Consider the following 13,859-nt stretch of genomic DNA (forward strand, 5'->3'; position numbering starts at 1 on the left):
TATAGAAAATATACTACGGATGTAAGCACGTTCTTGTTAACGACCGTCACTACATTTTGTCTAAAATGCGGCCATCTTGGAACATGCACATAATATCAAACATCTCGACAAAGGTTTAGATATAGAGAACTCGTTTTGGTAATAACTATATGGTCTCATGGCTATATAAAAAAAAAATTGGGATTTGTTTCTGAGTATTTTCAACACAGTTTCTGGTATAGTATTTATACATATACTTGGTTTTGTTTTGTACAGTTTTTCAAAGTTTTCTTCTTTTCTTTGCCTCCCATTGTTGTCTATTTCAGAGTAATTCGAATTATATATTTAAAAATGCCCTTCTATATAAATGATTCAGGGCACGGTTAAACGTGAAGGATTATAGCGTTGGCTGTCATTTTGGAATGGGATTTTTGTAGTTATCTTAAAATGAATTTCGCAAGGAATTGTTTACATGGTATTGTACAAGGATTGCCTCAAAAAGTCATATTGCAGAAGCTTTGTTGTCATACGACCGATCAGAGGGTTTGTGGGAGGAATGTAAATCAACCATTTGCTGAAACATACCAAGTGGATATCTCGGAGCTCTCAAATGTCAGTGACCACGTGTGAGTAATTCTATGTCAGGACGGGAGGCTTCGGATTCTAAGTCAGGACCAGAGGCTTCCGATTATGCTATCTCTTTACTGTCAACACACATCAGCCAATTAAAAACAGCACTACATTTCCCAATATCTTTACAACCTCGTTATGTCCCCCAATCAGGGCCCACCATCTAGTATATATATCCTGAATGTTATAGTCCGTCCTCTTTCTTTGCTGCTTCATGCAGGGCTAAGTACGTTCACTTTTTGCCTTACGATTGTATGTTAACTTTATGTGTATATTTAAATTCGGCGCAGCTTTCTGACTTCAGGCACCTTTGTTTGTGTTAGTTTTCACTAGCGCTCGCTCGTGGCGATTTAGGTATTTTTGACATCGGCATAACTCTTTGCCGAATTCTATTAACGCCTGTGAGGAGTGCTAGGGGCGGCCGCACCATGTGGAGTGCAGTCCTCTTTCTGTTGCTGTTTTCGCGCATGGGCACGGACCCGTTTTTTTTCGAGTTTGGTGCGAGCGCGCTTCGGCAATACAGTTAATTTTGAGCTCCGTGCGCCCCCCCCGTTTTACTCCCGGAGGGGCTGAAATAAGCGACAGAGCCTTGCTCGAGGGGATTCAGGTGCTGCTTCCTCCAGGTTATTGCAAGCTTTGTTTGAGAAACACTGGCAGGGAGATTTTAGCTCCCTTTTTAGCACCTGGGTGTCCCCCCCCCCCCCCCCCCCCCCCCTTTTATATTTACAGTGATCTGCCACTTGGGACCTCTGATATATTATCTTATTTTGCACTGAAAAACATGGCCCAACAATACCCAGATGATGACCAGTTTGGGGCTTATGATGCTGGATAATATGATCAGCACATGGAAGAGCGCCTGGTGGAGGCTCTAGACTTCCACGTTCAAGATTCGGTGAAAAAGGCTTTAGTGAAAGCCCTGCGGCCGTTTGTGCAACCTATCTTCAACTTTGGCATCAGATGCTTTGGTGCAGGCTCGGGGAACCCCACCCCTTTAAAGGTCAATATAAATCAGCCTGGCCAGTCATCATTGTATGACCCTTTGGAACAGTCCATTAATGCGACTTTGAATGATCATGAGTACGAAGCCTTTAAGAGCCAAAAAACTACTGCTTCTTTGCAGACTACCCTGAATACTTCTGACGAGCCCAATTCTACGATAAGTCGTCCCGTGACAAAACCCAGGCCAAACGCAAGCGTAAGACGCATCATGCTGAAGCTCCTTTGAGCTCCCCTCAGTAAGAATTTACTATTTGACCCTGATGCTCTAGTACATCCCAGATCCACAGAATGGACCCCATGTCAGGAAGTGGCGCTGTGTGTCCAATCTAGACTCCGGAAAAGTTTTTAGAAGGACATTGGCTGCACGTTGCGTTCAGAATGCCTTCACCCTGTCCTATCCGGCAAGGTTGCAGAGACTCCTGAACTGGATCCTCACTTGGTAACTTTCCTTAAAAAATATGCTAAGGATCCGAAAAAAGGCATTGATAAAGCATGGCGGGATGCCAGGATAAGTTGTTAGATATTTCTGGTCCCCTCACGAAGACTTTAGATTTAGAGGTTCAAGCTAAGGAAACACAAGAATCAATAGATCTCGACGTCCTGCTTGAATGGGCACAAAGGGCCATTTGTTTATTAGGAAACGCTAATTGTTCCATTTCTACGGAGCATAGGAAGTCTCTCCTACTGTGCATTGATCCCAAATTGGCAGAGTTAGCGCCCTCTGACACAGGTCCTGCGGCTAATGGACTCTTGTTTGGTGACAGATTCGTCAAAGACCTGGCCAAATATGTGGCTACCTTCTCGGCTTTGGATAAGGCCCAGACCTCAATCAGGATGGTCTTTAACAGTGGCCTTTTTCAAAGGGCCAGATACTTGGGGGGTCGGGCGCCAGGCCGATTCAATTCCCAGACCTCCTGTCCATACCATAGAGGCAGAGGAAACTCCAGCTACCAAGCCAACTCCAACTTTTACCCCTCGAGAGGCAGAGGTTACAGAGGTCGCAATCACAGGGGACCTCACAGAGGAGGACAATACAACCAAAGTTCCTCTCAACCAGGTAACAATTCTTTCTTCCCGGGAGATTTTGTTGGGGAGGGTAGAGTGAGTATTTTTGTGCACAACTGGGCTTCAATCACACACGATGCATGGGTGCTAGAGACAGTAGCACGTTACCATCTGGAATTTTATTCAACTTCCGAACAGATGTTCATTCCGCCCCCTCTCAGTTTATCCCATCTATAGAGGGCTTTCATAGATCAAGAACTAGTGGCTCCTCTTTGGAAAGGGGCCATTGTTCCTTCTCATCCTCACCCCAGATGGTTTATCAGTACTATTTTTCTGGTCCAAAAGAAAGGAGGGGGTTCTCGCCTGGTGCTCAGTCTTCGACAATTCATCTTGTGGATTGTGTATCGGCATTTCAAATTGGAAGGCATTCATCTACTCCGAGATCTTTTGTCAGAAGGCGACTGGATGGTCCGTTTAGATCTCAAAGATGCTTATCTGACAATTCCTATTTTCGCGCCTCATCACCGTTTCCTACAGATCTTTTCGCAAAACAAGTGTTACGAATTCTCAGCTCTTCCTTTCGGTCTGTCTTCTGCCCCTTGGTGTTTTACCAAACTCATGCGCCCAGTCATGCAGTGACTCAGAGAAAAGGGAGTGTGTCTCATAGTGTATCTCAACGACATTCTTATCATGGCGTAGGAGAAACGTCTGGTTCTTCCCCACCTTTCCTGGACGATTCAGTTGCTTCAGGATTTAGGTTTCATTATAAACGCAGAGAAATCCCAATTAGAGCCCTCCCAAAGGATAGATTTTTGGGGGGGTTTAGGACAGATTCCATCTCGACCCAATTGAAACTCTCTTTGACCAAGAGACTAGCTATCAAGAAGGAGTTGAAGAGAGCATTGTCTGTTCCTTCGATTTCCTTTAGGGTTCTTGCCTCATTGGTAGGCCTCCTAGCTTCGTCTATTCAAGCCATTTGTCTGGGCCCTCTGCACTATCGGGCCCTCCAGAGACTGAAGATTATGCATCTTCGAAAGGTTCTTTCATATTCTGAACTGATTGTTTTATCTCAGGAAGCCCAAACGGAGCTTCAATGAGGGTTGGCTCACAATGACGCTTGGAATGGCAGGGCAATTTTTGCCTCTGTTCTGGAGGTTGTCATAAATTCGGATGCCAGCAGATGGGGCTGGGGAGTCAGATGTGGGCAGATAGAGACAGGGGGCGGTGGTCTCCGGAGGAACTACAGTTGCATATCAACTGCCTAGAGCTTTTAGCAGGCTCTTTTGTGGTGAAGACTCTGTTCCCGCTCAAGACGAAATGTTGTATCCTGCTGAATATGGACAACATATCAGCAGTGAGGTATATCAACAAACTTGGGGGGGGGGGGGGGGGCGCGAACCAGGATGTTAGCAGAGATTGCAAATGACTTTTGGCATTTTTGCCTAGCTCATCAGATTTTGATCACAGCAGAATACATCCCGGGCAAGGTGAATGTAGTAGCAGATTGGAATTCTCGATGTCTCCGAGATGTCAGCGATCGGAGATTACACCCCAGAGTATTTCAGTTTCTGTGGATCTGTTTGCGTCCCGCCTGAATACTCATCTTCCCGGTTTTTACAGTTGGAGGCCAGATCCGATGGCTCTCAGTTCGGACGCCTTCCTTCAGTCCTGGACGGGGGAACTGAACTATGCGTTTCCCTCCTTTTCCATAATTCACAGAGTTCTCTCCCAGGTCCTTCGTCAGAAGGTGTAGATGATCTTGGTAACTCCATGCTGGAAGGCCCATTCATGATTTCCAGTAGTATTGTCCCTTTGTTGTGCTGCCCCAGTGCAAATTCTGAGATCAGCGGATCTCATGTTGGATCCAATGGGGCAGCCTCATCCTTACATTCTGGAGGACAAATTGTCGCTCATGGCCTGGAGAATATCAGGATGTCAGAGCAGGTCTCTGAGGTATCAAAGAACATTAAATTCTTCCTCTCTCAATCCCTAGCACCTAGTACACATAAAAGCTATGTCTTCACTTGGAAGTGATGGCTGGATTGGTGCAGTCAGAGGAGTGTGGATCCCTTGAGGACATCAGTGCAGATGATTGCTAATTTCTTGTCACAACTAGCGGCACAAGGTTTAGCATATGGGACGATTAATAATTTTAGGTCGGCCATTTTGGCCAAGCATCCTCGAGTGGATGGTAAGTCTGTTGGAGAACATCCTTTAAGATGTAAACTTCTACGTGGTATATGTTTAGTGCGTCCTCCTCAACCAAAGTATTCCTCTATATGGGACGTAAATATAATTTTGAAATTCCTGGTTGCATGGCCAGCTAATGAGGGTTTATCAAGAAAACAATTATCAGCAAAATTAACAATGTTACTTTGTCTGATTTCATGTCGAACGTCAAAGCTCTGGATATTGCAGGTAGGGTATTTATTTCTACAGGAGTTTCTTTTCGGATTTCTAAATGCACAAAATCAAATTCTATATGTATTTCTTATACAAGTTTTAGAGACAATTCTAAGTTATGTGCGGTGAATTGTTTAAAAGTTTTATGAAGATGTTACTCGTGAAATTCAGAGAGATCATTCTGGTCAATTATTGATTTCGTTGCAAAAGCCCTCTGGCCCTATGTCTTCAGCAACTTTAGCAAGATGGGTCAGGTGTTTATTACAAGAAGCAGGAATAGATGTTTCTGTTTTTGGAGCTCATTCTGTTAGAGGAGCTATGGCTTCAAAAGCTTTTAATTCAGGATCTAGATTGGAAGATATTATTACAGCGGCAAATTGATCTTCAGACTCTACCTTTAAGCTGTTTTATCATAAACCTATTGTAGATGTAGCTTCTGGGGTTATAGCTCAGCTATAAACTAGCATAATCCGAAGCCTCCGGTCCTGACTTAGAATCAAAAAATTTCTAGCTTACGCGACAAGAATTTTCAATTCTATTAAAGACAGGAGGCGAGGATAAATCCCACCCGTGATATGGGTAATATTTACATTTAATGTCTACGGCATATTGCACTATGATATAAATGTTGTCCCACCCTATGTAATATGTCGCATTTTCTCAGTTTTGGGGATATTACGTCAGTTTTTTTATTTTACAGATGAGAAAACCATTTGAAGGAGTTCGGCTGAGATCTTCCTGATTTCCATCATGGAGAGCTGTTCGGCTATGAGTTGCACCGTTGTGCTGTTTCAATTCCCTCGCCGGGAAGATTCCGTGGGTTGGCGCCACAACTACGATGATTGGTTTTGGTTCGTGTTTTGATTCTCGAAATTACTTGAGCAAAGAAAGAGGACCCACTATAACATTCAGGATATATATACTAAGTGGTGGGCCCTGATTGGGGGTCATAACGAGGCTGTAAAGATATTGGGAAATGCAGTGCTGTTTTTTTATTGGCTGCTGTGTGTTGACAGTAAAGAAAGAGATAGCATTATCCCCTCCTCTGTGTCCTTAATAGAATTGAAAATTCTTGTTGCGTAAGCTAGACATTTTTTGATTATGCTTCTCTCTCTTTACTGCAAGTTAAACAGCAGCCAATCAAACACTTAAAACAAAAAACTATCTTTCCCATGAACCCCAGTAGTCCATAATGCCCACCAATCACAGGTCTGACCCCTGTATATCTGTTCCTGTTAACATAGTCCATCCTCTTTCTTTGCTGCTTGCAGCCTACAGATAAGTGACTTTCCTATGCTTGTTAACATTTTTCTTACCGCTTGTTTTTTCCAGCGTTTTATATATATCACAGCGTGGAGCGGGAGCAGGGCTCCAAAACGCGTCACGGTGCTGTTATTGCCTTGTTTTTGTGGTGCAACCAATCGCTTCGTCCGCGATCGTTTTCCGCATCAGACTCCAGCCCCTTCATTAGAGGGGCGGGCTGAGGCGCCTTCGTTGCGCTGCATATACGGGCCCTGCCCGAGATAACAGCATAGGAGTCCTGAGGACTCCTAGACTGCGGCCATATCGAAAGCGGTCTAGTCCTCTTTCTATGTTTACGGCGCACATGCGTCCTCCCCAGATCGCCTTTGTTTCTCGATCGGATCGGGGAGAACGCTGCACTCACGTCTTTTTGCCTCAGCAATATTTCTAGCCCTTGAACGCCCGATGGGGCACTTAATCGTATTGAGGCTTTACCTTGGGGAAATTTGCAGGAGCTCCCTCCACATTTTAAGCTGCTGTTGACTACATACTAAAAATATATATTTATATATATTTTGTTTTTCTCACTTTGTGAGGATTTTCCTGCTGAGACCGTTTCCCCCTCCCCCCCCCCCATTTGATCTCCTTCATCCATCCTCAGCAATCATGGCGTACTACGCTGAAGAGGATGAGTATTATCAGGATCTTCCTGAGGTAACTGATGAGCACCATATTGAGGAGAGATCGGTAGAGGCCCTGGGGTATCATGTCAAGGACTCAGTGAATCAGGCTCTTATTAAGGCTTTGAAACCCTATACCCAGCCTCCTGTTAGATTTGGCCAACATGAATGGAGAGGATGCTCTCTTCCTGAATCGGGGTCTCAACAGGACCAGCCGTCTGAGGTGGGCTTTGCCCGAGGAGCCTTAAAAGGTCCAGCTTCATCTGCAGACATCTTGGCGCAGATGGCTGCATCTGTGATAAAGGACCATGAATATGGTTCTTTTCCAGCATTGGAGGTGTCTGAGACTGGTTTAGAGTCCTATACTCTGACGGAAGGTGTTCCTTCTTCTGACTCACACTCTTCAGGTTCTGACCAGGAGCAGGACGAGCCTAAGCCGTCTGGCAAGCATAAACGTAAGTCTCATAACATGCAGGAGAGTGTCCGAGTTCCCCGCACATTATCATTACGAATTTGCTGTTCTCCCTTTCGGTATTTCCACCGCTCCATGGTGTTTTACCAAACTCTTAAGACCGGTAGTACAATTCCTCAGGGAAAGAGGTGTTCGCCTCATTATATACCTGGACTGTATTCTGATCATGGCTCAGACAAAAGAGTCGGTCTTGTTACATCTGTCTTGGACAGTTCAACTTTTTCAGGAGCTAGGGTTCCTTATCAATTCGGAGACGTTGGTAATGACCCCTTCCAGAGTCATAGAATTCTTAGGGTTTCAGGTGAACTCTGTCAAGGCCCAATTGTTATTACCTCCGACAAAGAGGAATTCTATTAAGAAAAAGTTGAGGAGAGCCCTTGCATCTCCGACTATATCATTGAAGACCTTAGCACGATTGGTGGGTCTTTTGGTCTCATCCATTTAGGAGATTTTTCCAGGGCCTCTTCATTACCGAGCCTTACAACGCCTAAAGATCATGCATCTTCGCAATGGCTTATCCTATGCGGAACAGATTGTTCTGTCAGAGGAAGCCAGAGCGGAGATCAACAAGGATGTTTGGAACGGCAGAGCCATCTTTGCATCAGTCCCGGAGATGATTATAGAGTCGGATGCCAGTCGTTGGGGCTGGGGTGGTTGTTGTGGTTCAGTCCAGACAGGAGGCCGGTTGTCTCTGTAGGAATTGAAGCTCCATATCAACTGCCTGGAATTATTAGTGGGGGCATTTGCAATTCGCTCCCTGTCTCCCCGACAGACGAAATGTTGCATTCTTCTTTGAATGGACAACATTTCGGCAGTTCAGTATGTAAACTGTCTAGGATGGACCAGATCTGTGGTTCTGGTGGAAATTGCAAAGGTGTTCTGGCAGTTTTGACTGCAACATCACATTTCTGTGATGGCAGAATGTATTCCGGTTCGAACCAATCTGATTGCGGATTGGAACTCCCGTTTCCTCAGAGATGGCAGCGATTGGAAACTCACCCCTCAAGTTTTTCACAGGTTGAAATTGGGGCCCTTGTTTGATAGATCTCTTTGCCTTGAGGCTCACTGCTCAAATGACTCACTTCTTCACTTGGAGGCCGGATCCTTTAGTGTTGGGAACCGACGCATTTCTGCAATCATGGGGAAGGGGATGCTTTATGCGTTTCTGCCTTTCGCCATGATTCAGAGTACTCTCTCAGGTGAGGAGACAGAAGGCCGAATTAATTTTGGTGAGGCCTATTTGGAAGGCGTAATTGTGGTTTCCAGTGGCGATGTCAATGTCATGTGCACGTCTGATTGCGATCCCACTGGATCCTCAGCTGTTGCTGGACCTAGTGGGGTATTCAAATCCTCTGATATTAATGGAACAATTGTCACTGATGGCATGGAGAGTTTCCGGAGACGATGGCAAGTGCCTGGAGTTTGGGACAAAGCATTGTTTTTCTTGTCCCGATCTTGGGCACCTTCCACTCACAAGATATCAGTCTTCATTGAAGAGTTTGGTATGTTGGTGTGGTAAATAAAGTCTTGATCCCATGGGGACGCCTCTTAGTATGATTGTTAATTTCCTTTCTGACCTAGCCTCGCAGATTTTGGCTTACAGAACCATTAACAATTTTAGATTGGCGATTTCAGCGGGACATCCCCATATAGAAGTGAAACCGGCAGGGGAATACCCGTTAGTATGTAAACTGATGAGTGGTATTAGAATGTTTAAACCACCTCAACCCTAATATTCATCTCTATGGGATGTAGATGTAGTCTTACGATTCTTGTGAGCTTGGCCATGTAATGAAGATATTTCACGTAAGCAACTTTCAGCAAAACTAACTATTTTGCTTTGTCCTCTGTCCTGCCGGCGAGTAGCGGATGTGCGTGCACTGGATCTTGCAGGTAGAGTATTTACTCCTTCAGGAGTTTCATTTACTATTTCAAACCATACCAAGACAGCTTCTAGATATGTCTCTTATCCAGCTTTTCCTTCTCATCAGAAGTTATGCATTGTTAAATGTTTAAAAGCTAATGAGGAGTGTACTCGTGAAATCCGTAGAGATTTACAGGGATAATTGATCATTTCTTTGCAGAAACCTTTTGGTCCAATCTCTGTGACTACCCTAGCATGTTGTGTTCGATGGATTTTGGGGGAAGCTGGAATAGATGTTTCTATGTTTGGGGCACATTCAGTTCGAGGAGCTACGGCCTCTAAGACTCTTTTGTTGGTCATCAGACTCCACATTTAAACCTATTGTTTATGTTGTTTCTGCAGTGGTGGATCAGCTTTGAACTAGCATAATTCTTGATGCGTTAGCTAGAATCTTTTTTATTCTATGTCAGGACCGGAGGCTTCGGATTATGCTTGTTCACAGCTGTTGTATAACTAAAGAAGCCACATCAACAATTGGTTTATAATAGAACGTTTTAAAGCTGGAATTAGCAAACCAATCTGCTACTCTCATGATATCTTGAAGATGTGATCCTAGGCTGAAGGACTTAGACGCCATGGCCCCTCTATCGGAATGAGAGCCAACTTTGGATGTGTCTACACCAGCTTCTGACAAGATCCACTTTACCCAGCGAGCCAGAGTGGCCAAAGAAACCGGTTGGAATGGCTTCTGAAGAGCAATTAGGAGTTCGCCTCCAGAGGACTGGCGAAATTCTCTAGTGCTGTCTTCGTATTCTTTCATACGCTGGACAATGCACAACCTAGGGTTCGCTAGGAAGGATAAGTGATTTGCCTCAAGAAGGTCTTGGTACATCTAGTCAAGGAAAAAGTAACTCTGTCTGGAGAATACACTCTACCTGCTAAGTCTAAGGCATTGATGTCAGACATTCTTCTGCAGGAGACTAGGCAAAATAGAATGGTCAATTTGTCAGATAATCCGAAGTCTCCAGTCCTGACATAGAATTAGGCTTCTTTCTCTTTACTGATTATCAAACAGCGGCCAATCAAAACATTTAAAACACAAACTACTTTTGCCTAGCGCCACAGTAACCCATACTGTCCACCAATCACGTCCGCCCCATGTATATCTGTCCCTGCAAACACAGTCCTTCCTCTTTCTTTGTAAGCAGTGGAAATCATATTACTTGACTCCTTAGAACTGGAATACAACCGACAAACTGAATCTCAGACTCCCAAGACGTTGACTGTCAACTGGGCTGAAGACCTAGAAACAAAGCCTCTCTTCTACTGATTCAATAGATCATTCAGGCACCATTTTAATCTGCACCTATGGACAAACAAAGAAATAAATAATACCCAGTCCATACCAATGAAACAACAGATGGGCATCTAAATAAAATTCAACATTGTGCAAAACACATCATCAGCAATTTTATAAATAACAATAGAACCAGATAAATTGTTTCATGAGTGGGATAATCCTCGCCTCTGTTGTGTTGTGACGTATGTTATGCATGAGCCAGATGACATTCCAGTGTGATTAAGCATATGCATGACACAGACACGTAGTTTTGGGTTTAGCATCAGCCAGCATGCAGGCCACCTTGCCTTTCGGTCCTTATCTGAACACGCCTGCCGGCCTTCTTTATTTATAACTCTAATCCACATGGTCACGGGGCCACAACACAATACAGTATAGTGAGGGGCAAACCAATCGGCATCCCCTCACTCATGACTAGCCTAATGGTAGTGCCCGCAACCAGTTACCTCACTGGCGCAACTCTACATTCCTCCCTGAAACAGATGACAACATTACTGTGACAAAGTTTTCAAAACTAACTATTTTTACTTCCACCACATGGGCCCTCAGCTACTGGGACGGCACAGGATCTCCCTGTAGTTCATCCCGGTTATTGGTGGTTCGATCTGTGAGCTCTCCCGACTGTCCAACAACATCGGAGGCTGCTGATTGGCTTTCACTTCCTGCAGCTGGGCTGCCTACTAGGTGAGGACACGGCGGCATCATGGGCATGACATCGCTGCTTTCCGATCTAGATTCTGGATCAGTTTCAGGGAGAATCATGTTCTCCAACTGGCCGGGACCAGCAAGGGTAGATCCGTTTGAACATCAAAATGTTCCTGGTGATCATGGCGGATCCTCTTTTAGAAACAATCATGGTGCCTTGTCGGTGGATGATGGTCCAGGGACACCGGTCAAAAGGTCGCCAATTGTTAAGTCAGAGACTTTAGCACGCTGGCGTCGCTTGGCCTTGTCATTCCTTCTCTCTCTCCACTTGTGCATTTGCTGATCATCCACCGGGTCAGCGGCCCAACAGGGATGGTGGGGAATTTTATCTGCAACCACTCCTCCCATGGATCGGTAGCCTGGCGCTCGCCCCATGGTGGAATGCGGGGTCTGCCGATACTCTCGTAAGAAGGAGTAGATAGCTAGTTCAGGGGCTTGTCCTCAAACTGAGGCTATGCGGATTACTTTGTTAAGCGTTTGCATAAACCTTTCCAGCTCCCTGTTTGCTTGAGGCCAATGGGGAGTAATTTTTCGATGGTGTATGCCAGTCGATTTAAGGTCTGACGCCAGTTTATGACCCTGGAAAGGAGACCCATTATCTGTCTTCAGCTATGCTATTAGACTATGGGTGGCTATGATTTGTTTCGATCTTGGGGATTACCTCGGCAGCCATCAATGGTATGACCTCTACTTTAGGGTATTTCGAATAAACCTCTATCATAACCATGGTGTGTCTCTATTTTGCTTCACTAATGACCGAGCTGAAACACTCATGCACTGACAAAAATCTCTGGAATGTGCTTCTTAGTCTAAAGAAGACATTTATTAATTCACTTCGCAAGGTTCGTAAAGGAAGGTCAGCACAATGAAAGCACACGTTTAAAAATGGTCACAGCAATGAAATGAACACATGTACAAATGATTCTCCACTGCAATTTACACAGCAAATATATGTATCTATATTATAATGCAAGGCAAATAATGAATTAAAAAATATGCATCACCATAAGGCAAGGGCACATCTGTTTCATCTCCCTCCTATCAGCATCAGATCGCCAGATCCCAGAATCGATCGTGGAGGGAAAGAGATCAATTATCCTCATGGGAAGGATGACACACCTCAGTGTCCTGAGCATGTCTGAGATCTGAATCACTCACACCCCGGTCCTTCTGGTCTCGGCCTCTTATACTTTGAACAAACAAGAGAGGAAAATTCTAGAAACTCCCTCTCACTTTAGAGAGTGGTACATTAGGTATGCATTGTACACAACAACATAATGAAATGACGAGCAATCACTATAAAGCATTGGAAGTGGGATTAACTTATTGATCATTCATGTAAACCAGGCACACATACAATAAAAATACTTAAGCGTATATATTCTGATTGGGATAAAAATTGAATCACATCTTCACTTAATTGAACAGTGTCTCTAGGATAACGATTTGATATAGAGTTAGATGGAAACATCATGAGTCCTGATCATGTAAAGGTACACGGTCCACCTGTAATGTTTGCTGGAATGTCGGTAAAATTGAGGTTCCCATATGAGAATAGTCAGCCACTGGCAACTTAGACATGCTTAGCAGTCACCAGGTGATAACAAGCCATGTTGTTGGTTCCATTAGAATTGCAATCAAACAGGTTGATAGGACATCCATGGTACTCCGCATTATTCCCATCAGAACGTTGATCTGTGAAGCACAACTTGCGCCCAATGGATCCATAGGTATTGCCCTTCAAAAGAAGAAGGGGTGTTGCGCAACATGATTGATCAATCAGGTTCAGGTTGGGGGTGATGTCCCTCCTGACTGCACACGCCTGGTGGGAGACCACACAGCACACACATGATCAGAGGCAAGCTGTAGTCTGATCTGTAAAAGAAACAAGTATGATCTTTCTTGCAAATAGCATTTGTCAGCTGGCATGTGCTCCCATATTCCATTCCTAGTTTTATGATCAGCAGGGCATTATTAGGGCCCTTGGCCATAATTTTTACAGGTTCTGGAGGGCCATTTGGGGATTCCACCCACACCTTAGCATAAGGGTTTTTGTCAGTTGAACCAAAACCTCCCGTTCCTTGTACTGTCAGAAGGGCTGGGTCAGTCCCCTTCCTCACCAATCCTCCATACACTGGACTTATGACAAGCTGGGCAATTTTGTAAGCATGTAGGTCAAGACCTGCAGATTCCGATGTGGCTCTGTAAGGAGCTGAAGCTCCAGGTTTTATTTCCCAGTACACAATGGTGTTGGTGGCCAAACGTGGTTGTATCAGGAGATTTTGAACATTTTGTAATGGTCTATGTTATTCAGAATCTGGAGGGCTTCACTTAAATGCTCTCTCAAGTTTTTCAAAGTCCCATCAGATAACTTTTTAGTCCAGAACCCCAGGGACACTCCTGTTCTTCTCTGCTTTTGCCACCTGCTCCAATCTACATATTGTCCTTGGATAGTTGCATGCAACACAATGTCTCCTTCCTGCACTGTCCACAAGTCCAAAGCCTGTTGAATTATTT

General features: G+C 44.5%; 1 long non-coding RNA gene across 1 annotated transcript in view; it reads left to right on the top strand.

Annotated features, from left to right (window-relative positions):
- The first annotated feature begins 1,379 nt into the window (after window positions 1-1,379).
- LOC138300698 (uncharacterized) overlaps window positions 1,380-13,859 on the top strand; it is a 51,126-nt gene continuing 38,646 nt past the window's right edge. The window contains exon 1 of the long non-coding RNA XR_011204986.1: window positions 1,380-2,668. This is a non-coding gene — a long non-coding RNA (uncharacterized lncRNA). The remainder of the gene's footprint in view (window positions 2,669-13,859) is intronic.

Source organism: Pleurodeles waltl, chromosome 6, assembly GCF_031143425.1.
Source record: "Pleurodeles waltl isolate 20211129_DDA chromosome 6, aPleWal1.hap1.20221129, whole genome shotgun sequence".
NCBI classification, from domain to species: Eukaryota; Metazoa; Chordata; class Amphibia; order Caudata; family Salamandridae; genus Pleurodeles; species Pleurodeles waltl.